This window comes from Oncorhynchus tshawytscha, unplaced genomic scaffold, assembly GCF_018296145.1.
Source record: "Oncorhynchus tshawytscha isolate Ot180627B unplaced genomic scaffold, Otsh_v2.0 Un_contig_14086_pilon_pilon, whole genome shotgun sequence".
NCBI classification, from domain to species: Eukaryota; Metazoa; Chordata; class Actinopteri; order Salmoniformes; family Salmonidae; genus Oncorhynchus; species Oncorhynchus tshawytscha.
This window is the reverse complement of record NW_024608596.1, coordinates 43,677-56,004: the sequence shown is the minus strand read 5'-3', so window position 1 is coordinate 56,004 and position 12,328 is coordinate 43,677. Positions and strand designations below refer to the sequence as shown.

Below are 12,328 nucleotides of genomic sequence, written 5' to 3'. Positions count from 1 at the left end.
AGCAGACTTTGTGAACATTTATATTTGTATCATTCTCAAAAAGTTTGGCCACGACTGTACATAGGTATTCCTTTTGTCCAGATGTGAAAGGGCAGTGTTGAGTGCAATAGAGATTGCATCATTTGTGGATCTGTTGGGGCGGTATGCAAATTAGAGTGGGTCCAGGGTTTCTTGGATAATGGTGTGGTGTGAGCCATGACCAGCCTTTCAAAGCAATTGATGGCTACAGACGTGAGTCTCTGATAGTATAGTATAAGAAACCTCTCCCATTCTACTTGTCTATGTTTATGTCTTTGTTTATAAATAGTCATTTGTGTTCAATACACACAATAGGTTGGTTATGGAGGGTGATGTACCATAGTCATTTGTGTGACCTACTGATTTTCCCTACAATTTATTTTAAGGATTTAGAAATATAGAAATGGTAGAACGAGGAATGTCAGAGTCTGGAATATAAATATATACAGTTGGTTTAAAATGTATATGACGGTGTGTCTAGACATTATGGACCGTATATGAATATAAAAGGTGTGTACAGCAGTAGTTATATAGGATGAGCCTTGACTAGAATACAGGGTGGAGTACTGGGTGGTAGACGGCTAGTAACAGTGACTAAGTTCAGGGCAGGGTACTGGGCGGAGGCCGGCTAGAGGTGACTATTTAACAGTCTGATGACCTGGAGATAGACCACACATTAAGTATTGTGGTGGCAGCATCATGTTATGGGTATGCTTGTCACTGGCAGGGACTGGGGAGTTTATCAGGACCAAAAGAAATATGAAAGGAGCAAAGTGTAGACTTTGTATAGGCACTGTACAGCCTTAACTGTGGAGTGACCCCATAAAATGGGATATCAGCCAACTCAGTGACAACTACAGAACACAACTATGTATAGTTTACACAAATATTAGTCTCTTAGCTCTTATTGCAGGACTTTGACTGTGGTACATCACCTCCCCAACCAACCTATTGTGTGTATTGAACATTCATATTGGACAGCCTTACCTATAGAGTAGCACCACCACCCATCAGCCCATTCTCTTCTTGATGTCAAAGCTGCAGTGTATTGTTGCTGTAGGAGTTTATGATTAATAATCCTATTTACTTCAAGACACACTAAGATGTCACCATACTATTCATTTAAAGCCCCTCTGTCAGATATAAATCATCAGAGTGGGAAACCAACTGACATGGAAACAATGGAGCAAATGTATCACTAAATCAGAGGGGTGTATTATGACATCAGATAGAACTACTCAGACATTCAAATATCACTTGATTATCAGAGGGAACTGTATTATGACATCATATAGAACTACTCAGACATTCCAAATCAGGCTTCATCCACATCATGAAGGTGGATATTGATCCAACCATTTCAAAAGTAATGACCGGGCTGACGGAAACAGGATATGCCTGTACACTTTTATAAATGCTGACAGACGATTTGTTTCTTCGTTTGACAATTTGTTTGTATATTTGTGTCAGTAAAAATGTCTAAGTGAGAAATGGCTGTGGAAACTCCTTAATGATAACAATCACATCTTAGTTAACTTGGAGTCACATGATGATATGTTGTGTGGTCCTCCCACTATGACTTGAGAAACCATGTAGTTTATTAGGCTACAGATGAAATAAGTTATGAACTTCACAGGGTGGTGAAAGTGCACGTGATGAGCTTGATGCTCCTTTCCAATACATTTTGAGGGTCTTATTCTGGTGACATGATGATCGATGCTTGGTTGCCATTTGACAAATAAAATAATAATCTCATCATTCGGTTAACAGCGTTTATTCAACCAGTGGGAGGCTTGTAAATGCCACCAGGAAAGTCGAAAGAGGAACTCTTCATTGAGACAATAATACACAGCAATCTGTGGGCGAGTTGTGGTGGATATTATAAACTAAGGATCTGCTGGAGTCCAAGTCAAACCAAGATTCTTTATTTCTGAGCTCAGAGAGAATAACAGAGTTACACAGCGCAGTGGAGACAGTCTGAATTACTGAAGCATTGAGTGATTAGCACATATCTTTATAGTTTCCTGTTCCTGGGAGGGACTTTATTCATACAAGGATGCAGGTGCAGCTGGTTTGCAACACAGAATGATAGTCCCAAGAACAGGAGATTATAATAGGACAGTTTCACAAGGTTAGTCACATACTCAGTTATGTGGACACACAAACAATTAACATTTTCCATTACAGAGTCTGAACATTTTCATTTCATTAAATCATCAGTGGGCTACAATGCAGATGTCAACAACAATGGAACAAATGCATCACATCCAAATATCACTTGATTATCTGTAGTGCTGGAGGAATGACACACCCAGATAAACACACAAAGAGTTTAAAAAAGGGACAGTTTAAAAGAAGGAACCTGATCTTCTTTATATTCAAACTGACAGACTCCATATTCAATTCATGTTTTCTAATAAAAACAAACAAATATATGTTTGAGTATACCCTGTACCATTTAATTTCATCTGGTAAAGACAGGTAAACACATTGTCAGTCAACAATATAAGACAACAGGAGCACTGTGTATGTTCTCTGATGAATTTTAAGTCAATGAGATGTGAAACATCAATATACAAGTAATTATTCTCTTCTGTGTGGATTCTCTCATGACATTTAAGTGACTGTGATGAGTAAAATGTTTTCCCACAGTCTGGGCTTTTCTAAGCCTTCTCCTCTGTGTGCAGTCTAATGTGTTCCTTCAGGCTTCCTAAATGGGCAAAAGCTTTGCACCCTGGGAGGAGTGGTAAGGCTTCTGCCCTGTGTGTATTCTCTCGTGTTGTTTCAGGAATGCTCCCGGCTGAAACTCTTTCCACACTGGGAGCAGTGGTAAGGCTTCTCTCCTGTGTGTATTCTCTCATGTTGTTTCAGGTTTACTCTCTGGTTGAAACACTTTCCACATTGGGAGCAGTGGTAAGGCTTCTCTCCTGTGTGTATTCTCTCGTGTTGTTTCAGCTCCCCTAACTGGTTGAAACACTTTCCACATTGGGAGCAGTGGTAAGGCTTCTCCCCTGTGTGTATTCTCTCATGTTGGTTCAGGAATGCTTTCCGGACGAAACACTTTCCACATTGGGAGCAGTGGTAAGGCTTCTCTCCTGTGTGTATTCTCTCATGTTGTTTCAGGTGTCCTCTCTGGTTGAAACCCTTTCCACACTGGTAGCAGTGGAAAGGCTTCTCCCCTGTGTGTATTCTCAGGTGTCCTCCTGGTGAAACTCTTTCCACACTGGGCGCAGTGGTAAGGCTTCTCTCCTGTGTGTATTCTCTCGTGTTCTTTCAGGTTTACTCTCTGGTTGAAACACTTTCCACACTGGGAGCAGTGGTAAGGCTTCTCTCCTGTGTGTATTCTCTCGTGTTGTTTCAGGTTTCCTCTCTGGTTGAAACACTTTCCACATTGGGAGCAGTGGTAAGGCTTCTCTCCTGTGTGTATTCTCTCATGTTGTTTCAGCTCCCCCGACTGGTTGAAACACTTTCCACATTGGGAGCAGTGGTAAGGCTTCTCTCCTGTGTGTATTCTCTCATGAGCTTTCAGGTTTGCTTTCCGGTTGAAACTCTTTCCACACTGGGAGCAGTGGTAAGGCTTCTCTCCTGTGTGTATTCTCTCATGTTGTTTCAGGTCCCATAACCGGTTACAACTCTTTCCACAGTGGGAGCACTGGTGTCGTCTTGCTAGTTTGGACGTCCCTGGCTCTGGTTCCTCCGAGTCTGGCCTTTCTCCTGCCAAAGACAGTGTTATTTTTAAATAGAGACCCGAATGAAACCACATGATAAAACAACCTTGCTACGAGGGTAAATCCTAAATCAGATCTCTCAATAACCCGAGGCCAGTTTTAACAATCTTAGTGTGATTTTAAAACAAATGTAGAGCTTCCTGGTAATTACTGCTATGTTTACATTACTTATTTTATTCATCCTGTTTTACAAGTCAGAACACAAAAAACAGTTCTAGGACACTGAAGACACAGATATCGCTGGATTCCAATTGAACAGGTGGTTCTAAATATATAACATTCATAGCTGTATGATACAGAATGTGACCTACACACTTCCTTAAACATAAAATAACTAAAGAAGTAATTTTGTGTGGAAGTCCAAAACTTGTTTTTACGTCGAAGATACAAAGCACATCAGTAACATCTCCCCGTTGTTGAAAGGGTTCGACACATTGCTGTTTAAATGGACCAATTTCTTATTTAGACATTCACAGATTTTCAACATTTTGATTATCGCTGATGTCATATTTTGGGTAAATGTTCCTAAAACTGATAGTAACAACAAAAAACAAAAATATAAACGCAACATGTAAAGTGTTGGATGTTTCATGAGCATCACTGTTAGTCAACATTTATTCTTTGCCAAGATAATCCATCCACCTGACAGGTGTGGCATATCAAGAAGCTGATTGAACAGCTTGGTTATTACACAGGTGCACCTTGTACTGGGGATAATAAAAGGCAACTCGAAAATGTGCAGTTTGTTCACACAACAATGCCACAGGTCTCTGAGGGAGCGGGCAATTGGCATGCTGATTGCAGGAATGTCCACTGGAGCTGTTAGGAAATTTAATGTACAGTACCAGTCAAAAGGTTGGACTCACCTACTCATTCAAGGGTTTCTTTATTTTTACTATTTTCTACATTGTAGAATAATAAAGACATCAAAATGATTAAAAAACACATGGAATCATGTAGTAATCACAAGTGTTAAATCAAAATATATATTTTATTCTTCAAAAATTGCCACCCTTGCTTTCTCTCAAACAGCTTCACCTGGAATCCTTTTCCAACAGTCTTGTAGCGTTCCCCACATATGCTGAGAACTTGTAGGCCGCTTTCCCTTCACCTCTGCGATCCAACTCATCCCAAACCATCTTGATACAATACATTAGATTCAAAGGTACCAAAAAGTACAGTAAAAATTACTTCCATCTCTGGAAATGTGGACCAAAAAAAAAAAAAAAAAAAGATAAAATAAAAAACCGTGGGGGATTGTGTCTGGGGATTGTGTAGGCCAGGTCATCTGATGCAGCACTCCATCACTCTCCTACTTGATCAAATAGCTCTTACACAGCCTGGAGGTGTGTTGGGTCATTGTCCTGTTGAAAAACAAATGACAGTGGGACTAAGCCCAAACCAGATGGGATGGCATATAGCTGTAGAATGCTGTGGAAGCCATGCTGGTTAAGTGTGACTTTGATTTATTTATTCATGACATTGTCAACAGCAAAGCACCCACACACCATCACATCTCCTCCTCCATGCTTCACGGTGGGAACCACACATGCGGAGATAATCTGTTCATCTTCCTCGTCTCACAAAGACATGACGCTCGGATCCAAAAATCTCAAATTTGGACTCATCAGACCCAAGGACAGATATCCACCGGTCTAATGTCCATTGCTCGTGTTTCTTGGCCCAAGCAAGTCTCTTCTTCTTATTGGTGTCCTTTAGTAGTGGTTTCCTTGCAGCAATTCGACCATGAAGGCCTGATTCACGCAGTCTCCTCTGAACCGATGATGTTGAGATGTGTCTGTTACTTGAACTTTGTGAAGCATTTATTTGGGCTGCAATTTCTAAGGCTGGTAACTCTACTGAACTTTTGCATCAGAAGTAACTCTGGATCTTCCATTCTTGTGGTGGTCCTTAAAGTAATGATGGACTGTTGTTTCTCTTTGCTTATTTGAGCTGTTCTTGACATAATATGGACTTCGTCTTTTACCCAATAGGGCTATCTTCTGTATACCACCCCTACCTTGTCACAACACAACTGATTGCGGAACATTTCGACAACATCCGGTGAAATTGCAGAGTGCAAAATATTTTTTTTAAAAATTAGAAATATACAACTTTCAGGCATTCACAAGTGCAATACCACAAAAAGCTTAAGACTCCATAATGTTTCATCATTAGATGCTACAAGGCTCCTTTAAGACTCCATAATGTTTCATCATTAGATGCTACAAGGCTCCTTTAAGACTCCATAATGTTTCATCATTAGATGCTACAGTCCTCCTTTAAGACTCCATAATGTTTCATCATTAGATGCTACAGTCCTCCTTTAAGACTCCATCATGTTTCATCATTATTTATTTTAATTATAAAAAATAATTTATTTATAGGCATCAGTTAACCAAACTTCTTAACAAATTCTTCAATGACGGCCTAGGAACATTGGGTTAACTGCCTGTTCAGGGCAGAACAAAGATTTGTACCTTGTCAGCTCGGGGTTTGAACTTGCAACCTTCCGGTTACTAGTCCATCGCTCTAACCACTAGGCTACCCTGCCTCCCCATTAGGTGCTACAGTCCTCCTTTAATACTCCATCATGTTTAGAATGTGTCTGGAAGCGCTACTCTATCTATTCTACTCTCATCCTTTCGGTTTTAATAATATTTAAAAATAATAATGTTATAATAGGTAATAACTAACTTTAATAACTAGGGTTATTACCTGCCTGGCGCACCAACAAAATATTTCTTTAGCCCCCTCTAACAATACCGCTACAGAATTAGCATAGTAGGCCATGTAACTTAACCTGTAGTGACACCCAGCCCGTGAACGGGACCGTTATCATCATCTGACACTAATTAGCATAACGCAACGGACATAAATCTTCCTAGAAAATCTTCCTATTCATGAAAATCACAAGTGAAATATATTGGAACACAGCTTAGCCTTTTGTTTATCACCCTGTCATCTCAGATTTCCAAAATATGCTTTACAGCCAACGCTAGACAAGCATCTGTGTAAGTTTATCATAGCCTAGCATAGCATTATGCCTTGCTAGCAGCAGGCAAACTTGTCACGGAAATCAGAAAAGCAATCAAATTAAATTGTTTACCTCTGATGAACTTCAAATGTTTTCACTCACGAGACTCCCAGGTAGACAGCCAAAGTTCATTTTTTCCCAAAAGATTATTTTTGTAGGCGAAATAGCTCTGTTTGTTCTTCAGGTTTGGCTGAGAAATAGCTCGGAAATTGCGGTCACAACAAAGCCAAAAAATATTCCAAATTAGCTCCAAATATCGACAAAAACATGGCAATTTTTCTCAGGCTTTCGCCTGCAACATCAGTTCTGTTATACTCACAGACAATATCTTTACAGTTTTGGAAACGTTAGAGTGTTTTCTATCCAAAGCTGTCAATTATATGCATATTCTAGCATCTTTTCCTGACAAAATATCCCGTTTAAAACGGGGACGTTTTTTTCCCAAAAATGAAAATACTGCCCCCTAATAATACCAAGAATTAGTTTTAAAATACTGTAATCAGAAATATTTAGGACTAACTTATTCCTTGACACCCATTCTGTAACTTATCCGGATTGGATTTTTCAACTGCAGCTCTATGTTAAGTGTTGCAGTCATTTCAGTCGCTGTAGTAGCTGACGTGTACGGTGTTGAGTCATCCGCATACATAGACTCACTGGCTTTACTCAAATGTCATTGGCATGTTGTTGGTAAAGATTGAAAAAAGTAGGTGCCAAACAGCTGCCCTGGGGAATTCCTGATTCAAACTTGATTTTGTAGCTCTGGGGCAGCAGGTAGCCTAGTGGTTAGAGCGGTAGGCCAGTAACCGAAAGATTGCTGGATCGAATCCCCGAGTTGACAAGGTAAAAAACTCTGTCGTTCTGCCCCTGAACAAGGCAGTCCTAGGCCGTCATTGAAAAAAATAATTTGTTCTTAACTGACTTGCCTAGTTAAATAAAGGTTACATTTTAAAAGAACAACTCTTTATCCACAATATAGCAGGGGGTAAAGCCATACGTTTTTGATTCAAACAGACTATGATCATTTTTGAGTCATATTTTTATCATCAATTTTTTCTCAGCCAATCAGTCATTTGCAAGTGCTGTGCTTGTTGAATGAACTTCCCTATAAGCTAAAAGTCTATATTTGTTTACTGTAAAATAGCATTGTATCTGGTCAAAATTGTAAGGGTTGGTAACAGGCTGATTGGTCAGCTATTTAAGCCAGTAAAGAGAGCTTTACTATTCTTGGGTAGTGGAATGACTTTAGCTTCCCTCCAGGCCTGAGGGCACACACTTTCTAGAAGGCTTAAATTAAAGACAAGGCAAATAGGAATGGCAATATCGGCCGCTATTATCCTCAATTTTCCATCCACGTTGTCAGACACCAGTGACTTGTCATTGTAGATTTTATTTGCGCAAAATTTCATTGAAGATGCTCCAAAGATTTTTACTATCATTCTTCATGTCATTTATCTTTGTTTCATTGTGTACTTTATTATTTTTATTCAGTTTAGTCACATGATTTCTCAATTTGCAATAGGTTTGCCAATCAGTTATACAGCCAGACCTATATGCCATCTCTTTTGCCTCCCTCTTCATCATACCATTTTTAAATTCCTCATCAATTCACGTGGATTTAACAGTTTTTACAGTCATTTTCTTAATGGGTGCATGCTTATTAGTAACTGGGATAAGCAGTTTCAAATGTGTCAAGGGCAGTGTCTGGTTGCTCCTCAATACACACCACGGACCAACAAATATTATTTACATCAATAACATATTAACACATAACTAATATTAACACATAATATTAGTCCCAGCCTTTGGAACGGTGGTTTTCCTAGACATGGCTCCTATATTGTGATCACTACATCTGATGGATCTGGATACTGCTTTAAAACCCATTTCTGCAGCATTAGTAAAGATATGATCAAACCATGTTGATGATGTCATTCCTCTACTGTTTGTCACTACCCTGGTAGGTTGATTGATAACCTGAACAAGGTTGCCGGCACTGGTTACAGTTTGAAGCTTTTGCTTGAGTGGGCAGCCTGATCACAGCTTTTCTTCAGTACTAGTTAATTAATGACCAAAGTCTTGAGTTTAGTTTGCCTGTTCTACAGTCTTGTAAAGATAGGGGGTGTTGACTGGGACAGGCAATGTAACATCCATAATGTTTTAAGGAAAAGTTTTTGTAAAACAAGCACCTTACATTGGATCATCTTGAAACTTTCTCTCCAAAGCTAACTTTCATCAAGGTTTTATATGGTCAATTGGTTTCTCTCTTTTCATTGGCAGAATCCTTTTTCAGTGTTATGATATTCATAACATCCATATACACCAGTCTATCTTCCTGTCAACTAACAGAACTCTGCTGGTTGTCCTGGTAACAGATACCAGTCTATCGTCCTGTCAACTAACAGAACTCTGCTGGTTATCCTGGTAACAGACACCAGTCTATCTTCCTGGTAACAGATACCAGTGGGCAGATCTATTGTATTTGTTCAAACTAAACTACAGCACTTACTTTGATGTGTCAAATCTGATCCTTTCTTCTCTTCTCCTCCTCTCACAGTTCCACTCAGCCCCGTTGTTTTCCTGCAGTCCACCAGCAGCACAGACAACCTCTTCATACCCAGCAGTAAGGTGCTACCAGGAGAGGCACGACACAGGGACTCCGGGAGGGAGGAAGGGCTAGCGTTGTCCTGGTAACCATAAAGAGGGGACACAGACGCACATCATTATGGATGCTGATGTCACTGTTGTCATGAAGTGCTTTACAGAAACCCATCCCAGACCCAGAGAGAGCAAGCTGTATGCTAGACCAGAACAAGCTGTATGCTAGACCAGAACAAGCTGTATGCTAGACCAGACCAAGCTGTATGCTAGACCAAACCAAGCTGTATGCTAGACCAGACCAAGCTGTATGCTAGACCAGACCAAGCTGTATGCTAGACCAGACCAAGCTGTACCATCTGGTGTTCTGATCTGGAGAGACTCTTCTCTGCCTCGTCAGCATCAGGATGTTGTTGAGGCTCCCCAGAGGATCCACCATAGTCATGTCTCTCTCCTGTGTTAATGAGAACATCAAAATTAGTAAACTTATAACCGTCTAATAAAATCATAGGGTCTTACAAGAGGCATGAATATGTCCCTTTGATATTTTAAGTAGAGATTATGCTTCAATATTGAATTTTAAAAGCCTGTTATACTAGATGAGGGGAACTTTAATATAGACCACATGGAGAATTCAATACATCTAATTGAAAAGTCCCTAAAATATATGAACCAATGGCAGATTGACCCTTTAACAATTCCTACAGTACTGAACAACATATTCAAGTGTAGAACTTCAGTAGAATGCCCCTTAAAAACCACACATTTGTTCAACAACTGCATAGTTTGTGCCCCTGTTTTTAAGACAGTACTCACCGATGGTAATCGGATATTCTGTCTCCTCCTCTTTCACTCCCAAAATGTCTTCCTCCTTCACCTTTATTGAGACAGCATCCTCTTCCTCTCTAAAATGTTCATTCTCTTCTATCACTATAACAGCCTCCTCTTCCTCCTTTTTCATTCTGAAATGTTCTTCCACTATAACAGCATCTTCTTCTTTCACTATAACAGCCTCCTCTTCCTCCTTTTTCATTCTGAAATGTTCTTCCACTATAACAGTCTCCTCTTCCTCCTTTTTCATTCTGAAATGTTCTTTCACTATAACAGCATCTTCTTCCTTCACTATAACAGTCTCCTCTTCCTCCTTTTTCATTCTAAAAGGTTCTTTCTCTTCTTTCACTGTAACCTCATCCTCTTCTTCAATGTTCAGCGCCAGAACTTCTTTCTGCAAACAGCAGACCTCCTCTTCTATAGCAGGGGATGAGTACTTTAATGAACTCATGGTCAGGGATGTTAGCTAGCTCGTTAGCATTAGCGAATAGCCTAGTGCTAGGCTCAGCATCAGTCTTTAACAAGTTTGCAAATTAGGTTACAGTTAACCAGTTAATACGTCAACAGAACTGTGTTTAAAACACTGAGATTAGATAATGTACATTAAGATGCTCTAAAGCGTCAATCTTTCACTTTTATGTTGGCTAGCAAGCTACCGAGGTGGTTGAAAGAGTAGACGCCTTGTTGTTCCTGAAGAAGCGTCCGTCCAGTCCATTATACGTCACGGAGAATCATCACCTGAAAGACGCTCGTCGCCATCTGCTGTCTGGAGTGGGTAACGCAGTTTGGAAACAATACACTACACTTTTGTATTGGAAAGAACGTACCGTAATTTCTAATATCTAAAAAGGATTCAACTTTTTTACATGTTTTATTATTTTTATTTTTATGAAAATCACTGAGGGTCCTCCCCTTCCTCCTCTCAGGAGCCTCCTCTTCCTCCTCTGAGGAGCCTCTGAGGAGCCTCCCCTGCACCCAAAGGACATCCAGCCAACTTTTGTGGGAAGCATTGGAGTCAACATGGGCCAGCATCCCTGTGGAAAGCTTTCCACACCTTGTAGAGTCCATGCCCCGATGAATTGAGGCTAATCTGAGGGAGAAAGAGGAGGGTCCAACTTCATATTAGGAAGGTGTTCGAAATGTTTGGTATAATCAGTGGATATATCTGCCATTTAGCAGACACTTTTATCTAAAGGGATTTGCAGTCATGTTTGCAAACAATTAACATATAGATGATCCCAGGAATCAAACCCACTACCCTGGTTTAACAAGCACTATACTCCACCAACTGAGCAACAGGACCACAAGGAATGATCAAGGAATGACGCAGATAAACACACACAGCCTGAGTTTTCAAAAATATAATTAAATCAAAGACCGTAACATTGAAACTGACATACTTCATCTTAGACGTAGACCGATTAATTAGGGCCGATTTCAAGTTTGTCAAAAAATTTTTTTTTACACCTTTATTTAATCTTTATTTAACTAGGCAAGTCAGTTAAGAACACATTCTTATTTTCAATGACGGCCTAGGAACGGTGGGTTAACTGCCTTGTCCAGGGGTAGAACGCTAGAATTTCACCTTGTCAGCTCGGGGGATCCAAACTTGCAACCTTACAGTTAACTCGTCCAACGCTCTAACCACCTGCCTCATTACACTCCACGAGGATCCTGCCTGTTACACAAATGTAGTAGAAGTTGCTAGCTAGCATTAAACTTCTTATAAAAACCAATCAATCATAATCACTAGTTATAACTACACATGGGTGATGATATTACTAGTTTATCTAGCATGTCCTGTCGATGCGGTGCGTATCGTTGCTCCAATGTGTACCTAACCATAAACACCAATGCCTTTCTTAAAATCAATACACAGAAGTATATATTTTTAAACCTGCATATTTAGCTAAAAGCAATCCAGGTTAGCAGGCAATATTAACCAGGTGAAATTGTGTCACTTCTCTTGCATTGCAGAGTCAGGGTATATGCAACAGTTTGGGCAGCCTGGCTCATTGCAAACTAATTTGCCAGGACTTTAATTAATTATGACATAACATTGAAGGTTGTGCAATGTAACAAGTATATTTAGACTTAGTGATGCCACCCTTTAGAT

The 12,328-nt window shown here is 39.9% G+C and overlaps 1 pseudogene; it reads right to left on the bottom strand.

Moving 5' to 3' along the window:
- Positions 1–1,927: 1,927 nt before the first annotated feature.
- LOC121843652 lies at positions 1,928–10,978 on the bottom strand (annotated as a pseudogene).
- Positions 10,979–12,328: the final 1,350 nt, after the last annotated feature.